General features: G+C 46.6%; 1 protein-coding gene across 2 annotated transcripts in view; it reads left to right on the forward strand.

Moving 5' to 3' along the window:
* The window catches only part of ZMAT4 (zinc finger matrin-type 4), a 761,540-nt gene that overhangs the window by 84,816 nt on the left and 658,518 nt on the right, over window positions 1–18,206 (forward strand). Inside the window, exon 1 of one of the 2 annotated variants that reach the window (XM_068255195.1) lies at window positions 3,235–3,255. The exons of the other annotated variant lie outside the window; for it this stretch is intronic. The gene's annotated coding sequence lies outside the window, so the exon portion shown is untranslated. Of the gene's footprint in view, window positions 1–3,234; window positions 3,256–18,206 lie in introns of those variants that run through there. 2 annotated transcript variants of the gene reach the window in all.

Consider the following 18,206-nt stretch of genomic DNA (forward strand, 5'->3'; position numbering starts at 1 on the left):
CCGCTGGAGTCGGTGAAGCGCCTTCTTGTGTTTGTCGTGTATTTGGGGTAACAGGATCGGTATCCTCAGTCTTGTAAGCTCCAGAGGTGATTGGATCTGCGGGAGTCAGTGAAGCATCTTCCTGTGTTTGTCGTGTATTTGGGGTAACAGGATTGGCATCCTCAGTCTTGTAAGCCCCAGAGGTGATTGGTGATTGGAAATACACGACAAGCACAAGAAGATGCTTCACCGACTCCCGCAGATCCAATCACCTCTGGGGCTTACAAGACTGAGGATACCGATCCTGTTACCCCAAATACACGACAAACACAAGAAGACGCTTCACCGACTCCCACAGATTCAATCACCTCTGGGGCTTACAAGACTGAGGATACCGATCCTGTTACCCCAAATACACGACAAACACAAGAAGATGCTTCACCGACTCCCGCAGATCCAATCACCTCTGGGGCTTACAAGACTGATGATGCCGATCCTGTTACCCCAAATACACAACAGTCTTGTTAGCCCCAGAGGTCATTGGATCTGCGGGAGTCGGTGAAGCGTCTTCTTGTGTTTGTCGTGTATTTGGAATAACAGGATCTGTATCCTCAGTCTTGTAAGCCCCAGAGGTGATTGGATCTGCAGGAGTCGGTGAAGCATCTTCTTGTGTTTGTCGTGTATTTGGGGTAACAGGATCGGTATCCTCAGTCTTCTAAGCCCCGGAGGTGATTGGATCCGCTGGAGTCGGTGAAGTGCCTTCTTGTGTTTGTCGTGTATTTGGAATAACAGGATCTGTATCCTCAGTCTTGTAAGCCCCAGAGGTGATTGGATCCGCGGGAGTCGGTGAAGCATCTTCTTGTGTTTGTCGTGTATTTGGGGTAACAGGATAGGTATCCTCAGTCTTGTAAGCCACAGAGGTGATTGGATCTGCGGGAGTCGGTGAAGCGTCTTCTTGTGTTTGTCGTGTATTTGGGGTAACAGGATCAGTATCCTCAGTCTTGTAAGCCACAGAGGTGATTGGATCTGCAGGAGTTGGTGAAGCGTCTTCTTGTGTTTGTCGTGTATTTGGGGTAACAGGATCAGTATCCTCAGTCTTGTAAGCCACAGAGGTGATTGGATCTGTAGGAGTTGGTGAAGCGTCTTCTTGTGTTTGTCGTGTATTTGGGGTAACAGGATCAGTATCCTCAGTCTTGTAAGCCCCAGAGGTGATTGGATCCGCGGGAGTCGGTGAAGCATCTTCTTGTGTTTGTCGTGTATTTGGGGTAACAGGATAGGTATCCTCAGTCTTGTAAGCCACAGAGGTGATTGGATCTGCGGGAGTCGGTGAAGCGTCTTCTTGTGTTTGTCGTGTATTTGGGGTAACAGGATCAGTATCCTCAGTCTTGTAAGCCACAGAGGTGATTGGATCTGCAGGAGTTGGTGAAGCGTCTTCTTGTGTTTGTCTTGTATTTGGGGTACCAGGATCGGTATCTTCAGTCTTGTAAGCCCCAGAGGTGATTGGATCCGCTGGAGTCTGTGAAGTGTCTTCTTGTGTTTGTCGTGTATTTGGGGTAACAGGATCGGTATCCTCAGTCTTGTAAGCCCCAGAGGTGATTGGATCCGCTGGAGTCGGTGAAGCATCTTCTTGTGTTTGTTGTGTATTTGGGGTAACAGGATCAGTATCCTCAGTCTTGTAAGCCACAGAGGTGATTGGATCTGCAGGAGTTGGTGAAGCGTCTTCTTGTGTTTGTCGTGTATTTGGGGTAACAGGATCGGTATCCTCAGTCTTGTAAGCCCCAGAGGTGATTGGATCCGCTGGAGTCTGTGAAGTGTCTTCTTGTGTTTGTCGTGTATTTGGGGTAATGGGATCTGTATCCTCAGTCTTGTATGCCCCAGAGGTGATTGGATCCGCTGGAGTCTGTGAAGTGTCTTCTTGTGTTTGTCGTGTATTTGGGGTAACAGGATCGGTATCCTCAGTCTTGTAAGCCCCAGAAGTGATTGGATCCGCTGGAGTCGGTGAAGCGCCTTCTTGTGTTTGTCGTGTATTTGGGGTAACAGGATCGGTATCCTCAGTCTTGTAAGCCCCAGAGGTGATTGGATCTGCAGGAGTTGGTGAAGCGCCTTCTTGTGTTTGTCGTGTATTTGGGGTAACAGGATCGGTATCCTCAGTCTTGTAAGCCCCAGAGGTGATTGGATCCGCTGGAGTCGGTGAAGCGCCTTCTTGTGTTTGTTATGTATTTGGGGTAACAGGATCAGTATCCTCAGTCTTGTAAGCCACAGAGGTGATTGGATCTGCAGGAGTTGGTGAAGCGTCTTCTTGTGTTTGTCGTGTATTTGGGGTAACAGGATCAGTATCCTCAGTCTTGTAAGTCCCAGAGGTGATTGGATCCGCTGGAGTCTGTGAAGTGTCTTCTTGTGTTTGTCTTGTATTTGGGGTAACAGGATCGGTATCCTCAGTCTTGTAAGCCCCAGAGGTGATTGGATCCGCTGGAGTCGGTGAAGCGCCTTCTTGTGTTTGTGAGTCTGTGAAGTGTCTTCTTGTGTTTGTCGTGTATTTGGGGTAACAGGATCAGTATCCTCAGTCTTGTAAGCCCCAGAGGTGATTGGATCCGCTGGAGTCGGTGAAGCGCCTTCTTGTGTTTGTCGTGTATTTGGGGTAACAGGATCGGTATCCTCAGTCTTGTAAGCCCCAGAGGTGATTGAATCTGTGGGAGTCGGTGAAGCGTCTTCTTGTGTTTGTCGTGTATTTGGGGTAACAGGATCGGTATCCTCAGTCTTGTAAGCCCCAAAAGTGATTGAATCTGTGGGAGTCGGTGAAGCGTCTTCTTGTGTTTGTCTTGTATTTGGGGTAACGGGATCGGTATCCTCAGTCTTGTAAGCTTCAAAAGTGATTGGATCAGTGGAAGTCGGTGAAGCGTCTTCTTGCATTTGTCGTGTATTTGGGGTAACGGGATCGGTATCCTCAGTCTTGTAAGCCCCAGAGGTGATTGGATCAGTGGAAGTCGGTGAAGCGTCTTCTTGCGTTTGTCATGCTTTGGCTGAACACGGCTCTGTGTCAGGAAAGACTGACATGAACAGATTGAAATCCAAGATTTATTGCACAATTAGTACAAATCCTGCTAACATGAACTCTCGTAGGAACGTAGCTTCTGCCTGACGTGGTCTGAGACACCCCTCAGTGGATTCACACTACCTGTTTATTCATCTCTCCTTCCATATCGCTACGAGGACACGAGATCCGGCCAGAACGGACCTCTACACCTGGTGACTGCCGCGGAGAAGAGACTTACGAAGGTAGCTACACACGTTACAATTTTTCTGTTAGATTTTACTGCAATTCGATGAAAACGATGAGTTGTACTTTTTGGAAAATTCAAACCAACATTAACATGAATTGTATGGTGTGTGATAGATTGTCAAATTGTATTCAACCAGAATAAATTATATGTAACCATTCAGTACATTCAACAAACTTTATTTATTGTTTGTATTGCAACAAGAAGGGTGGAGTTATAAAAGAGTAGGTGTACATATGTATTTGTGGGTGTATGTGTATATATATGTATATATGTATGTATATACAGAGGGTGCTGCAGCACACAACAGGAAAGCAGTGACAGGGGCTCTTGGTTGCGCTTTAACGCGTTTAAGCTCACCAACTGCGCCAAAGTGTCCCCGATCTGGTGAGACCTACTCTAACCAGGCAAAGCATCAAAAAAGAAAAACAGTTGAATCAGGCACTGCAGTAATAACTGTTTTAATGGTTTTTCTGATTGTGAATAAAATCACCATTGTTATATCAAAAAATTGTGACATTCAAAAAGGTAGGTACAAAACATCATCATCTGTAGAAAAATCGTCATGTGCAAACATCTTGTGTATTCAAACAGTTGCAAGAGGAGGATGTCCTACCATATCAATGGTGGCGGTGGTGGGTGCAGGGCAAAAACGGTAGCCTAACGGCCGTTTCGCACAGCGGTACTTCTTCCGATCAGCCTCGAAAGAAGCACCGCCGTGCGAAACGGCCGTTAGACCTTCCCCTCTCCCCGCCGAATGTGGCCATAGCTTTCCCCTCATGGTGCGACCCCTCCAGCCCCCCAAATCGGCCACGAGTGGGCCCTAGGGGGGGGGGGGGGGCGGAGGGGAGGGGGGCCCGCTCACATTTTCTGCAGGGGGGCCCGGGGGCTCTGAGGGGCGGGGAAAGGAAGTAGGGAAGCAAGAAATGACAGAGGAGTGACAGAGCAGGAGAACGAAGCTCTGCCTCCTCATGAAAAAAGAGTTATTCGACCGAAACGGTCAAATACAATAAGAGGGTTTTCTCAGCAATTAGGATGAAACTGAGGGGGTAAGTGGGAACAACCTGAATGAAAAAAAGAAAGCTGAACTGTGCTTTATTCTTAGGAATAAAAAAAAACTGGTTCCCATTCACTTTAAGCATATAAATGAGCAGTGCTCATAGTTCAGTCAGTAGCTAGTAGATGGTGAGGTGTTTTTAATTTCATTTCTCCCATTTAGCTGACCACATTGGGCTTTTGGCATGGTTCCCACTAGAACGCTGATAAAAAAACTAGCATTTTTGCCTGGTTAGAGTAGGACTCACCAGATCGGGGACACTTTGGCGCAGTTGGTGAGCTTAAACGCGTTAAAGCGTAACCAAGAGCCCCTGTCACTGTTTTCCTGTTGTGTGCTGCAGCACCTCTGTATTTATATATTTCTTATGGAGACTGGGGGTCTCCAGTGCTGCGTGCATGCTTTGCATAGTATTGCATATAATTTGGTTTGTGCTGCTCATCCCTTGGTATTTATACAGTATATATATATTAAATGTAACTATATTGCACTTGTTTATTTAATGAATAAACAGAAGTCAATGAGTATTTGCAAAATAAAGTGTAGTAACTGCAGGTATAAGTAGCAATGTGATTTTCAGTGATCATTGTAATGCTAAACAGAGAATGATGATTGCATGAGATATTATTATTTAGTATTTATATAGTGCCGACATCTTCCACAGCACTTTACAGAGTATATTGTCTTTTCACATAACTGTCCCTCAGAGGGGCTCACAGTCTAGTCCTCCCATAGTCATGTGTCTATATCATGTAGTGTATGTATCATAGTCTAGGGCCAATTTGGGGGAAGCCAATTAACTTATCTGTATGTTTTTGGAATGTGGAGGGAACTGGAGTGCCTGGAGGAACCCCATGCAGATATGGGGAGAACATACAAACTGTGCAGATAGTGCCCTCGCTGGGATTCACAATGGGCACCCAGCGCTGGAGGTTGAGGGTGCTAACCCACCACAACGATATTGGCCATCGATGACTGATGTATAGAGATGGTGATAAATGTCACAGTGAAACATGTCGTTTTATGAAAATGCATAATGATGAAAAGTCATTTCACAGCAGTCAGTAGAGGCTGGAGACTGACAATAGACCAAAGCCTAAATAACGTGATCGGTTACAGCGCAGTACTGTGAACAGGCCCATAGAATTGTATAGACAGGGAGCTGACATGCAGAGTTATTCTGCAGCAGAACTGAGCATAGTGAACTAGCCCTGATGTTTTTCATTCCGACCACCTTTTTCACTGTTTACAATATTTTTTTTCTTGAAATTGTGGAACTCTCCACGCCCCAAAAAAATTGAATTGTTCAGACCGGAACAAAATTAAAAATATTGTACTGTGTGTGGCGACTTTAAGAAGCATCCCTCTATTTGTGGATGTAGCAGACGTCTTAAAATAGCCCAGCTGAAGGACTCTGAAGTCAGAGAGTGCAGCAGCCGCACAGCTCATGAATACAGTCACTATTTTTATGCAAAATTTGGAGGGAAGAAGGAAATGTATTTAATTTGCAGCTGTGATGGAAGCCCTGCCTAGACTGCAGCTCCTGGAATTATTAAGAAATCTGCTGCTGGGGACAATCCTTCCGGCAGACCAGCCGGCTCTGTCACCACTCTTCATTTCAGAGATCCTGCTCCATGCAGAATGTTCTGTCATTCATTCTTCCGTCCTTGGAATGCAAAGCCGTTTCTTGGGCCAGGCGGTGGGATCCGAAGCTGCTTCCAAGCTAGGCAGACCTGCAAAATATTGTCATCCTTCTACTCGGAATTTTGGGGTCTCCCTGGAACAATATCTGTTAGGAATTGAGGGTTAATCTATAGGTGAAGCCACCAGAGTCAGTTTGTAACTGCAGCTCAGTTTAATATTTTTTGCCTGAGATCTGCTTTGCAAAATAAATAAATAAGTATTTAACTCGTGATAAATATGTAACCCTCAACTCTCCATCAATACCCATCTGCTCTTCTGCTTCTAGTCCTGACAGCTGCCAATAAAGGCTACCCCCCACTTTACCCAGTGTTATAGCAACAGGGGGTGCAGGGCTCTGGAGCAGAGGGGCCCACCCTCAACTGCAGTATTAGCTCTAAGCCGGGCGGTATGGACGAGCTCAGCTCGTCCATCAACGCCGGAGGCTGCCGCTCAGGCCCTGCTGGGCCGATTTCCATGAAATAAAAAGCAGCACACGCAGCCGGCATTTTGCCAGCCGCGTGTGCTACCTGATCGCCGCCGCAGCGCCGCGATCCGCCGCGTACAGCGGCGAAAGAGGGTCCCCCCCAGCCACCCGAGCCCAGCGTAGCCGGAACAAACAGTTCCGGCCAGCGCTAAGGGCTGGATCGGAGGCGGCTGACGTCAGGACGTCGGCTGACGTCCATGACGTCACTCCGCTCGTCGCCATGGCGACGAGGTAAGCAAAACAAGGAAGGCTGCTCATTGCTGTCTTCCTTGTTAATTCTAATCGCCGGAGGCGATCAGAATGACGCGTCCGGAGCGTTCTCTAGTGGGCTTTCATGCAGCCAACTTTCAGTTGGCTGCATGGAATAGTTTTTTTTTTAATAAAAAAAAAACCCTCCCGCAGCCGCCCTGGCGATCTTAATAGAACGCCAGGGTGGTTAATGGTCCTGTAATCACTTCTACAGATGCTTTGAATAGTAGTAATCATTAATACACTGTTCCCCAATCCCTTCTTGCACCAAAGACACTGTGGCATGAGCAAGACTCATCAGAAGGGAGGGGTGAGGAGGGATTTAGCAGAGAGGAGAGAAGACAGCATGACTCATCAGAAGGGAGGGGTGAGGAGGGAGTTAGCAGAGAGGAGAGCAGACAGCATGACTCGTCAGAAGAGAGGGGTATGGAGGGAGTTAGCAGAGAGGAGAGTAGACAGCATGACTCATCAGAAGGGAGGGGTGAGAAGGAAGTTAGCAGAGAGGAGAGCAGACAGCATGACTCATCAGAACGGAGAGGTGAGGAGGGAGTTAGCAGAGAGGAGAGCAGACAACATGACTCATCAGAAAGGAGGTGTGAGGGAGGAGTTAGCAGAGAGGAGAGCAGACTGCATGGCTCATCAGAAGGGAGGGGTGAGGAGGGAGATAGTAGAGAGGAGAGCAGACTGCATGACTCATCCGAAGGTAGGGGTAACGAGGGAGTTAGCAGAGAGGAGAGCAGAAAGCATGACTCATCAGGAGAGGGGTGAGGGAGGAGTTAGCAGAGAGAGCACACAGCATGCAGGTGAGGAGGGAGGTGGAGAGAGGAGAGCAGACAGCATGACTCATCAGAAGAGAGGGGTGAGGAGGATGAGCAGACAGCATGACTTATTATCAGAAGGGAGGGGTGAGGGAGAAGTAAGCACGGGAGAGCAGACAGTATGACTCATCAGAAGGGAGGTGTGAGGAGGGAGGTAGCAAAGGGGAGAGCAGACAGCATGACTCATCAGAAGGGAGTGGCGAGGAGGGAGTTGGGAGAGAGGCGGGGAAGACCTGCAGATCCTGCCATGCTGTACACAGATTTCGACACAATGTTAGATGGTTGGATTAGGGTTTAGGAAGAGAAAATGTTTACAGGTAAGAAGCAGCCAATGTACTTTTAGTAAACCCTCCGCTTCTAGGAAATAGCAATGGATTTATGTACCTGGGTCCCTTTAACAAGCAAGTGAAAGAAGTCTTACTGTGTACTGAATGTCACGGTACTGGAGCCTTTTCTGCATGAATATTTAGTTATGTAGCCGCTCCAGCAGCCAGATAAATGTGGTAATGAAGTTTTATGCAGATTGCAGGATGTAGGTCATGCGATTAGCTGCGTGTCTCATCATCTCTGAGATGCTGGGAAGTTACAGCTCAGACCAAAATTACCCACTAACCGAAATCTGCATAATCTGTTCATCTCTGCAGGATTTCTCAAGAGCCGCCTTCACCCTCTGGAACTCCCTTCCACCGCCCATCAGACTTGCCCCTCCTTCAACACATTCAAGCAAGCCCTCAAAACCCCCCTCTTCAACATGGCCCCCCCACCCCCTACCACACAGTAACTCTCTACTGAATACTTATTCTACAGCCCTACCAAGGCCGTTTCTTGGAAAGTGCGGGCAAGGCGACAGACCGGCAAGTAGAAGAAGGGGGTTGCAGGCAGAGGGACATAACCGATAGGGAGCTGGTGACGCATGGTGCAGCCAAATGGAAAGATAAAGATTACCAGCGCGCTCACCTTCCTTGACTCCTCCTAGGCTGCCTGCGTCAGACGTCAAGTCATCATCACGTCACCACCGCGTGATGACATCTGATGTCCTGTAGCGGTACTGCAGGCTATCAGCACGGCGTGATGACACCTGGTGTCCTGTAGCGGTACTGCAGACAGTCACCACCGTGTGATGACACCTGATGTCCTGTAGCGGTACTACAGGCTGTCACCACGGCGTGATGACACCTGATGTCCTGTAGCGGTACTGCAGGCTGTCACCACCGCGTGATGACACCTGATGTCCTGTAGCGGTACTGCAGGCTGTCACCATGTGATGACACCTGACGTCCTGTAGCAGTACTGCAGGCTATCAGCACGGCGTGATGACACCTGGTGTCCTGTAGCGGTACTGCAGACAGTCACCACCGTGTGATGACACCTGATGTCCTGTAGCGGTACTGCAGGCTGTCAGTGCGCGGCACCCATGGAGGAGTCGGCTTTCCGGGCTCTCTTCCCCTGTGTGTTTTCCTGGTCTCTGCTTCCTCCTGGATGAGCGGCTGGTCACTAGTATGTAGGCAGATCTACTTGTGACCTGTGGCTGTGTGACTGTCCCTAAAGAGTAAGGGTTCCCGAGTCCACAGGGTGGGGGGAAGGGGGCGCAATTTTTACACCCTCGCCCTGGGAGCAATTTAGCCTAGAAACTGCCCTGAGCCCTACCTAGTTTTTCCACCCCTTAGACTTTAAGCCTCTGGCAGGGTCCTCCCTTCCCCAGTGTATTCTACATGATTGAGTGCTCCTTTCCTATGACCGCCTCGTACTTGTATTACTGGATCTACCTAACCAGCCCAAATCACATGATCATGTATCTTGTACCCTCTCCCTTCCCTAGTGTATTCTACATGATTGTGTGCTCCTTTCCTATGACAGCCTGTACTTGTATTACTGGCCTACCTAACCAGCCCAAATCACATGATCATGTATCTTGTACCCTCTCCCTTCCCTAGTGTATTCTACATGATCGTGTGCTTCTTTCCTATGACAGCCTCTTACTTGTATTACTGGGCCTACCTAACCAGCCCAAATCACATGATCATGTATCTTGTACCCTCTCCCTTTCCTAGTGTATTCTACATGATTGTGTGCTCCTTTCCTATGACAGCCTCGTACTTGTATTACTGGGCCTACCTAACCAGCCCAAATCACATGATCATGTATCTTGTACCCTCTCCCTTCCCTAGTGTATTCTACATGATTGTGTGCTCCTTTCCTATGACAGCCTGTACTTGTATTACTGGCCTACCTAACCAGCCCAAATCACATGATCATGTATCTTGTACCCTCTCCCTTCCCTAGTGTATTCTACATGACCCTGTGCTCCTGTCCTATGACAGCCTGTACTTGTATTACTGTGCCTACCTAACCAGCCCAAATCACATGATCATGTATCTTGTACCCTCTCCATTCCCTAGTGTATTCTACAGGATCGTGTGCTCCTTTCCTATGACTGCCTCGTACTTGTATTACTGGGCCTACCTGACCAGCCCAAATCACATGATCCTGTATCTTGTACCCTCTCCCTTCCCTAGTGTATCCTACATGATCGTGTGCTCCTTTCCTATGACAGCCTGTACTTGTATTACTAGACCTACCTAACCAGCCCAAATCACATGATCATGTATCTTGTACCCTCTCCCTTCCCTAGTGTATTCTACATGACCGTGTGCTCCTTTCCTATGACTGCCTCGTACTTGTATTACTAGGCCTACCTAACCAGCCCAAATCACATGATCTTGTATCTTGTACCCTCTCCCTTCCCTAGTGTATTCTACATGATCGTGTGCTCCTTTCCTATGACAGCCTCATACTTGTATTACTGGGCCTACCTAACCAGCCCAAATCACATGATCATGTATCTTGTACCCTCTCCCTTCCCTAGTGTATTCTACATGATTGAGTGCTCCTTTCCTATGACAGCCTCATACTTGTATTACTGGGCCTACCTAACCAGCCCAAATCACATGATCATGTATCTTGTACCCTCACCCTTCCCTAGTGTATTCTACAGGATCGTGTGCTCCTTTCCTATGACTGCCTCGTACTTGTATTACTGGACCTACCTAACCAGCCCAAATCACATGATCCTGTATCTTGTACCCTCTCCCTTCCCTAGTGTATTCTACATGATGGTGTGCTCCTTTCCTATGACAGCCTTGTACTTGTATTACTGGACCTACCTAACCAGCCCACATCACATGATCATGTATCTTGTACCCTCTCCCTTCCCTAGTGTATCCTACATGATTGTGTGCTCCTTTTCTATGACAGCCTCGTACTTGTATTACTGGGCCCACCTAACCAGCCCATATTGCATGATTATGTATCTTGTACCCTCTCCCTTCCCTAGTGTATCCTACATGATCGTGTGCTCCTGTCCTATGACAGCCTGTACTTGTATTACTGGACCTACCTAGCCAGCCCAAATCACATGATCATGTATCTTGTACCCTCTCTCTTCCCTAGTGTATTCTACATGATCGTGTGCTCCTTTCCTATGACAGCCTCGTACTTGTATTACTGGCCCTACCTAACCAGCCCAAATCACATGATCATGTATCTTGTACCCTCTCCCTTCCCTAGTGTATTCTACATGATCGTGTGCTCCTTTCCTATGACAGCCTCTTACTTGTATTACTGGACCTACCTAACCAGCCCAAATCACATGATCATGTATCTTGTACCCTCTCTCTTCCCTAGTGTATTCTACATGATCGTGTGCTCCTTTCCTATGACAGCCTTTTACTTGTATTACTGGCCTACCTAACCAGCCCAAATCACATGATCATGTATCTTGTACCCTCTCCCTTCCCTAGTGTATTCTACATGATCGTGTGCTCCTTTCCTATGACAGCCTCTTACTTGTATAACTGGCCTACCTAACCAGCCCAAATCACACGATCATGTATCTTGTACCCTCTCCCTTCCCTAGTGTATTCTACATGATCATGTGCTCCTTTCCTATGACAGCCTCGTACTTGTATTACTGGGCCTACCTAACCAGCCCAAATCACATGATCATGTATCTTGTACCCTCTCCCTTCTCTAGTGTATTCTACATGATCGTGTGCTCCTTTCCTATGGCAGCCTCGTACTTGTATTACTGGACCTACCTAACAAGCCCAAATCACATGATCATGTATCTTGTACCCTCTCCCTTCCCTAGTGTATTCTACATGATCCTGTGCTCCTTTCCTATGACAGCCTCTTACTTGTATTACTGGCCCTACCTAACCAGCCCAAATCACATGATCATGTCTCTTGTACCCTCTCCCTTCCCTAGTGTATTCTACATGATCATGTGCTCCTTTCCTATGACAGCCTCGTACTTGTATTACTGGACCTACCTAACCAGCCCAAATCACACGATCATGTATCTTGTACCCTCTCCCTTCCCTAGTGTATTCTACATGATCGTGTGCTCCTTTCCTATGACAGCCTCGTACTTGTATTAGTGGACCTACCTAACCAGCCCAAATCACATGATCATGTATCTTGTACCCTTTTCCCTTCCCTAGTGTATTCTACATGATTGTGTGCTCCTTTCCTATGACTGCCTCGTACTTGTATTACTGGGTCATGTATCTTGTACCCTGTTTGCCTTGTACAGCTTTGTCCAATGTTGTATAACCTTGTTACGCCTCTCATCCTTTGTATCATTGTATGTATTGTCCTGTGTAATATGTTGGTGCTTTATAAATACTATAAATAATAAGCCTTCTCCATAATATTGCAGGAAACATCCAGTGCTAGCAGTCTTACAGTTACGGTATCACATCACCTTTCCTTCTCCAGGGCACACTGTGCCAGATGCACCGTTCAGGATACGCCTGGGTCTGTCACATGTCTGCGTGTATTGTTCACATTACGCTTTGTCGTGCATCTGGTCCACTGCTGCTGCCACCAAATGTCCGGTTCCACTGCTGATTGGTCCACTGCAGGGGAGAAGAGGCAGTATACAGTTTAGAGCCCTGGCAGAAGCGCATGAGACTCCCCATTGGATAGCAACAGACCAATGAGAATCATCCCTCCACCAGGGAAGGTTCTCATTGGTTGACTGAGTGGTGGCTTGGATCTGTGCACTGGGGATATTCCCCTGCAGTGGAATGAGCGGCGGTGCAGTGGTGGTGAAACTGAATGTGACTGAAGACAGGTGAGTAAGCTGGCAAAACATACACGGCGACCGGTCTAGTGGGAACAGACACTGTCCATCTTCTTGGGCTTCCGATGATTCTGTCAGCTTCTGCTTCATCGGCAATCTGTAGCCGCATACGGGAATACTGCGACCCGTACAACCTCGTGTCCCGCTCAGCAGAAGGAACGGACCTGTTATGAGCAGACCGATGTAAAGGGATCCTCATTGCTTTGCATAGGCTCCGCCCGCTTGTCTGCCCATCTGTTTCGGCAAGCAGAAGGTTTTTACCGCCAATGTGAGCCCAGCCTAAAAACCCGTTCCCACCGGCTGCATTCCAAAATCGATTATCGGAATGCTCGCTATTTGCCGAATGCAAGGGTACCGATATAAACATGGGAATAGTGATTCCCCTCGGCCTCTGGTGCTTTGGCCAATAACAAACACTTTGCATGCCACTTTATTTGTGCAGATAGCCTTTAAAGGACGCCCGAGGTGAAAATAAACAAATGAAATAAACAATTCTATCTATCTTGCTTCTCCTAAAAATCACTTTTTATGATATTGCACAGTTTTGTTTTATATTTAAATCTACTTTTCAAGTTTTTAATGTTTTATTGTCTTTGCTCAATGACACATTCATTGAAGTATGCCAGAGCTAAAATCTATGAACTATTGACCCTAATTATCTCTTTCCTGCTCTCAGAAGCCATTTTCTGCTAGGAAAGTGTTTTATAGTTGGAATTTCTCATCAGTGAGGGTCACACTGTAGTCACTTCCTGTCTGAGTCAGGACTGAGTCAGCCACTTACATACCTGATATTTAACTCTTTCAGACAGTGAAATAAAAAAGGAACACAGCCTAGGTGTTTGTGTGCTTGGCACTGTACATACCCATGTCTATCTCATCATCTCACATGTCACCTCGGGTATCCTATTAGAATATATTCAACACCCAACGACAATTGCGGCAATTGTTAATGGCACTCGTCCTGCCCTGAGCCCCTGCGGGTTCCTAGCGCTCGCTATGCTACTCTGATAAGGCGTGTTAACTTGTGTGATATTTTTGATAAGGTGTGATATATTTGATAAGGTGTGATATCTTTTCATAAGGTGTGATATCTTTTCATAAGGTGTGATACATTGGATAAGGGGTGATATTTGAGTTATCACGGTTTAGTGAATCAAGCACTTTTTGCGTTAAAATATAATTTTTTTTTTCGTAAAAAATTTCCAGCAACACTGGTTTGCAAAATTGCAATGCCGATGTCTGGTGGAAAAGAGCCTGTGTGTGTGTGTATATATATATGTGTGTGTGTGTATATGTGTGTGTGTGTGTGTGTGTGTGTGTGTGTGTGTGTGTGTGTGTGTGTGTGTGTGTGTGTGTAGTGTGTGTGTGTGTGTGTGTGTGTGTGTGTAGTGTGTGTGTAGTGTGTGTGTGTGTGTGTGTGTGTGTGTGTGTGTGTGTGTGTGTGTGTGGGTAGTGTGTGTGTGTAGTGTGTGTGTGTAGTGTGTGTGTAGTGTGTGTGTGTGTGTGTGTGTGTGTGTGTGTATGTGTATGTGTTTTGATTCTCCCCCCCCCCCCCCTAATAAAATTGTCCGCAGGGGTTAACAAGATGAGGAACGCACAGAGTTATGTTGCTGGAATTAACACACATCACACATCTTGGTGAGCTGGACTTGTAGAGTACATTAAATGTCAGTCTCTGGATACACTTACCCTTTTCTGTTTGCACTAACTAGCGCAGCCCAGGGCCCTGCGGCGATCATGTGACCATCCCAGACATTTACTGCCAGGAATCAAATGTTACACCATTAACTACAGTTATTCTTGTTATGTTTTCTCTGCCTGGTAAATGACATCTCACTTATACGCACCTAATAGTGTCCCTTCCCTGCCTACTAATAGCATCGCATTCAAAATCCCGTCACACAGGGGCTGAAGCCTCCCTCACACTGTGAGGCCTCATTCGCACCTAAAAACGCAAACACAAACACAAACGTTTTGCTTTTTTTCCCACTTTTTTTTAGCTCCTCCCAGCGCTTGGGTGGGCGGTGCGTTTTTGTTAAAGACGCTTCTATAAGCGCTTTTACAGAGCGTTTTTTTTTTAATTCACTTCCTGACGCAAGTCAGAAAGTGAACTCTTTGACCCGGAAACAAACTGCTGAGATGTGAACTCTCTCACAGGGAATCATTGCACATTTGCACAAGTGGTTTTTCGGCAATTTTGAAAATCGCCTGCACTTGAAAAAAGGGCATAAATGCCCTTAGTGTGAACAAGCCCTCAGTCATTTTGGTACTTATCCGTTAGCCGGGCGCATCCGGCAGGTGGCGCTAATTACTATTCCCCCTCCAGGCCGACATGGATAGTAGGGAAAGATGTAACTCTGGTGGAGTTTTGTCGCCACCTAGAGGATGCGCCCGGCTAACGGATAAGTACCGTCATTTTTTAAAGGGAACCTGAAGCGAGAGAGAGATGGAGGCGGACATATTTGTTCAATTCTAAACAATAATACCAGTTGCCTGGCTGTCCTGCTGATCCTCTGCTTCTAAGGCCACATACACACATCAGACTATAGTCTTTGGAAAATGAAAGATCACAGACCAATTTTACCCCCTTCATGTAGTATAAGAGCCAGACCTACACAGTCTATTCTATGGAGCTGAACTCCCCATCAGACAGAAATCTTTGCAAGATGCTGCACGCACAGATGCTGTACACATTCAAAAGATCAGTATCTGCAAAAGATCCGTTCCTGCAAAAGATCCATTCCTGCAAATTGCATTCATAGTCTATATCTGCAGATCCTCATACACACCTTGTTTAACAGACATTCATCTGCAGATCAGACAATCATCTGCAGATCTGAAAATCCATCCTGGTGGATCTGATCTGCAGATGAATGTCAGTTAAACAAGGTGTGTATGAGGATCTGCAGATATTATAGACTATGAATGCATTTTGCAGGAACAGATCTTTTGCAGATGCTGATCTGTTGCATGCGTACAGCATCTTTGTGTGCAGCATCTTGCAAAGATTTCTGTCTGATGGGAAGTTCAGCTCCATAGAATAGACTGTGTAGGTGTGGCTCTCATACTACATGAAGGGTGGTAAAATTGGTCTGTGATCTTTCATTTTCCAAAGACTATGGTCTGATGTGTGTATGTGGCCTTATACTTGTAACCATAGACCCTGAACGATGAGCATGCAGCAGATCAGGTGTTTCTGACAAAAATCTGACAAGATTAGCTGCATGCTTGTTTCAAGTGTGGGATTGAAACACTACTGCTGAGAAATCAGCAGAACAGCCAGGCAACTGGTATTGTTTAGAAGGAAATAAATACGGCAGCCTCCATATCCCTATCACTTCAGGTTTCATTAAAGGGACAACTGCAAAAAAAAAATTGCCCAGTTACTTAGATGGTGCTTCTTCCAGTCCCCCAAAAGTCCTCCTGCTCCCTCACCGTGATTCCTTCTGCTCCCTCACACTTCCTCTGCTGCGCGTTTCCGTAACCCTTGACCCGGAGCGCGGTGTAATGTCTGATAGCGCTGCCCAGAAGCTCCTCCCACATTGAGTAGCACGCACGCTCAGTGTGAAGGTAATTATGCTGCTGGAGGTAAAATAGTAAATATCTTCACTTCCACACCTCTTACGCTCCCCAAATTTTCAGGGTAGGGAAGGAACCCCCCGAACTACCTCTATACCAAATTGCAGCCCCCGAGCCCCGCTGCTTCAGGAGATAGATTACAGAAACCTATCTCGGGAACCAGTGGCTCTTGGGGGCTGCAATTTGGCATAGAGGTCTTTCTGGGGGTTCCCTCCTTACATTGAAAATTTGGGGAGTGCAGGATGTGAGGAAGCGGAGATATTTAGTATTTTACCGCCAGCAGCATCATTCAATAGGAAATGTGGCCGCACAGTCTCCTACTGCGCATGCGGGGCAGCGCAAATCCACAGGCAGCGTAATCAGACACAACAACAACGGCAATGTTTGCATACTATGCAAGCGCAGAGCTCTCCCGGCTATAGGAGTGTGTTTGAGGAGGCGTGGTCTGGGACACAAGACAGGGTGAAACGGGACCATGCTCCCCAACCCGGGCAAGTCCTGGCAAACTCAGGACAGTTGGGAGACATGTGATCCTGCAGCTACTCTGCCTTCTTTGCATGTCATTGGCTGTCCCCAGTGTCCAGTACAGGAGTCATCATCAGAAGGATCATCACAAGTAACTATTAGTTTGGATGAAATGCTAATGCTGATCATTGTATCTATTGGCTCTAGTCAATAAGATGCTTATAATCCTCTCAGGGGCATAACTTCTAACTAGAAATCACTGGGCCCCCCTTGGAAACTTTGGATGGGGCCCCCTGACCCCCTCACCCCACCCCTTGCTTTCTGCACAGGTAAACTGAGGACCAATGTTATTTACTTGGCAAGTGCACACTTGTGTTTTCCCCATGCAGATAAAAGCAGACAGCAGTGAAGCATTTTCTCTATCATTTACATTAGTTTCTGTGATAAGACATGCATGTTTCCCACATACAGACACACATGGTGTGCAGATAATTCATACAGAAAATATACAGACGAGTGTGTTCCCAGCCTCAGATTATTACACTCACTCTGTCATGTGGGCACATACATGGCAGATGAAATTCAATATTGAGAAATGTAAAGTCATGCATTTTGGTCGTACCAATGGTCTAGCACCATACAAAATAAATGGGATACAGTTGGGGACATCAAACTTGGAGAAGGACTTAGGAGTACTCATTGACAACAAGTTAAATAATCGTACTCAATGCCAAGCCGCTGCAGCTAAAGCTAACACAATTTTGGGATGCATTAAAAGGGAAATAAAAACTCGAGATGCTAGCATAATATTGCCCCTGTTTAACTCTCTAGTAAGGCCACATCTGGAATATGGAATTCAGTTCTGGGCACCACATTACAGGAAAGATATTGCAGTTTTAGAGCAGGTGCAGAGACGAGCAACAAAACTGATACGTGGGATGGAAGGTCTCACTTATCGAGAAAGGTTAGATAAACTGGGTTTATTTAGTCTAGAGAAAAGACGCCTTAGAGGAGATCTAATTAACATGTATAAATACATCAGAGGGCAATATAATAGCTTGGCGGATGAGCTTTTTGTCCCTAGGCCTTCTCAGAGGACTAGAGGACATGATCTGCGCATGGAGGAAAAACGTTTTAGCCATTTATTTAGGAAAGGGTTCTTTACAGTAAGAGTGATTAAGATGTGGAATGCATTGCCACAGGAAGTCGTTATGGCAAACTCTATACCTGCATTTAAAGGGGGCTGAGATGATTTCCTTGCGTTGAAAGACATCCATGGCTACAATTACTAGGTAATGCCCGGTGGTGTTTATCCAGGGATTTTATCTGATTGCCATCTGGAGTCGGGAAGGAATTTTTCCCTTTAGGGGCTAATTGGACCATGCCTTGTAAGGGTTTTTTCGCCTTCCTCTGGATCAACAGGGATATGTGAGGGAGCAGGCTGGTGTTGTACTTTATACTGGTTGAACTA

The sequence above is a fragment of the Hyperolius riggenbachi genome, chromosome 10 (genome assembly GCF_040937935.1).
Source record: "Hyperolius riggenbachi isolate aHypRig1 chromosome 10, aHypRig1.pri, whole genome shotgun sequence".
NCBI classification, from domain to species: domain Eukaryota; kingdom Metazoa; phylum Chordata; class Amphibia; order Anura; family Hyperoliidae; genus Hyperolius; species Hyperolius riggenbachi.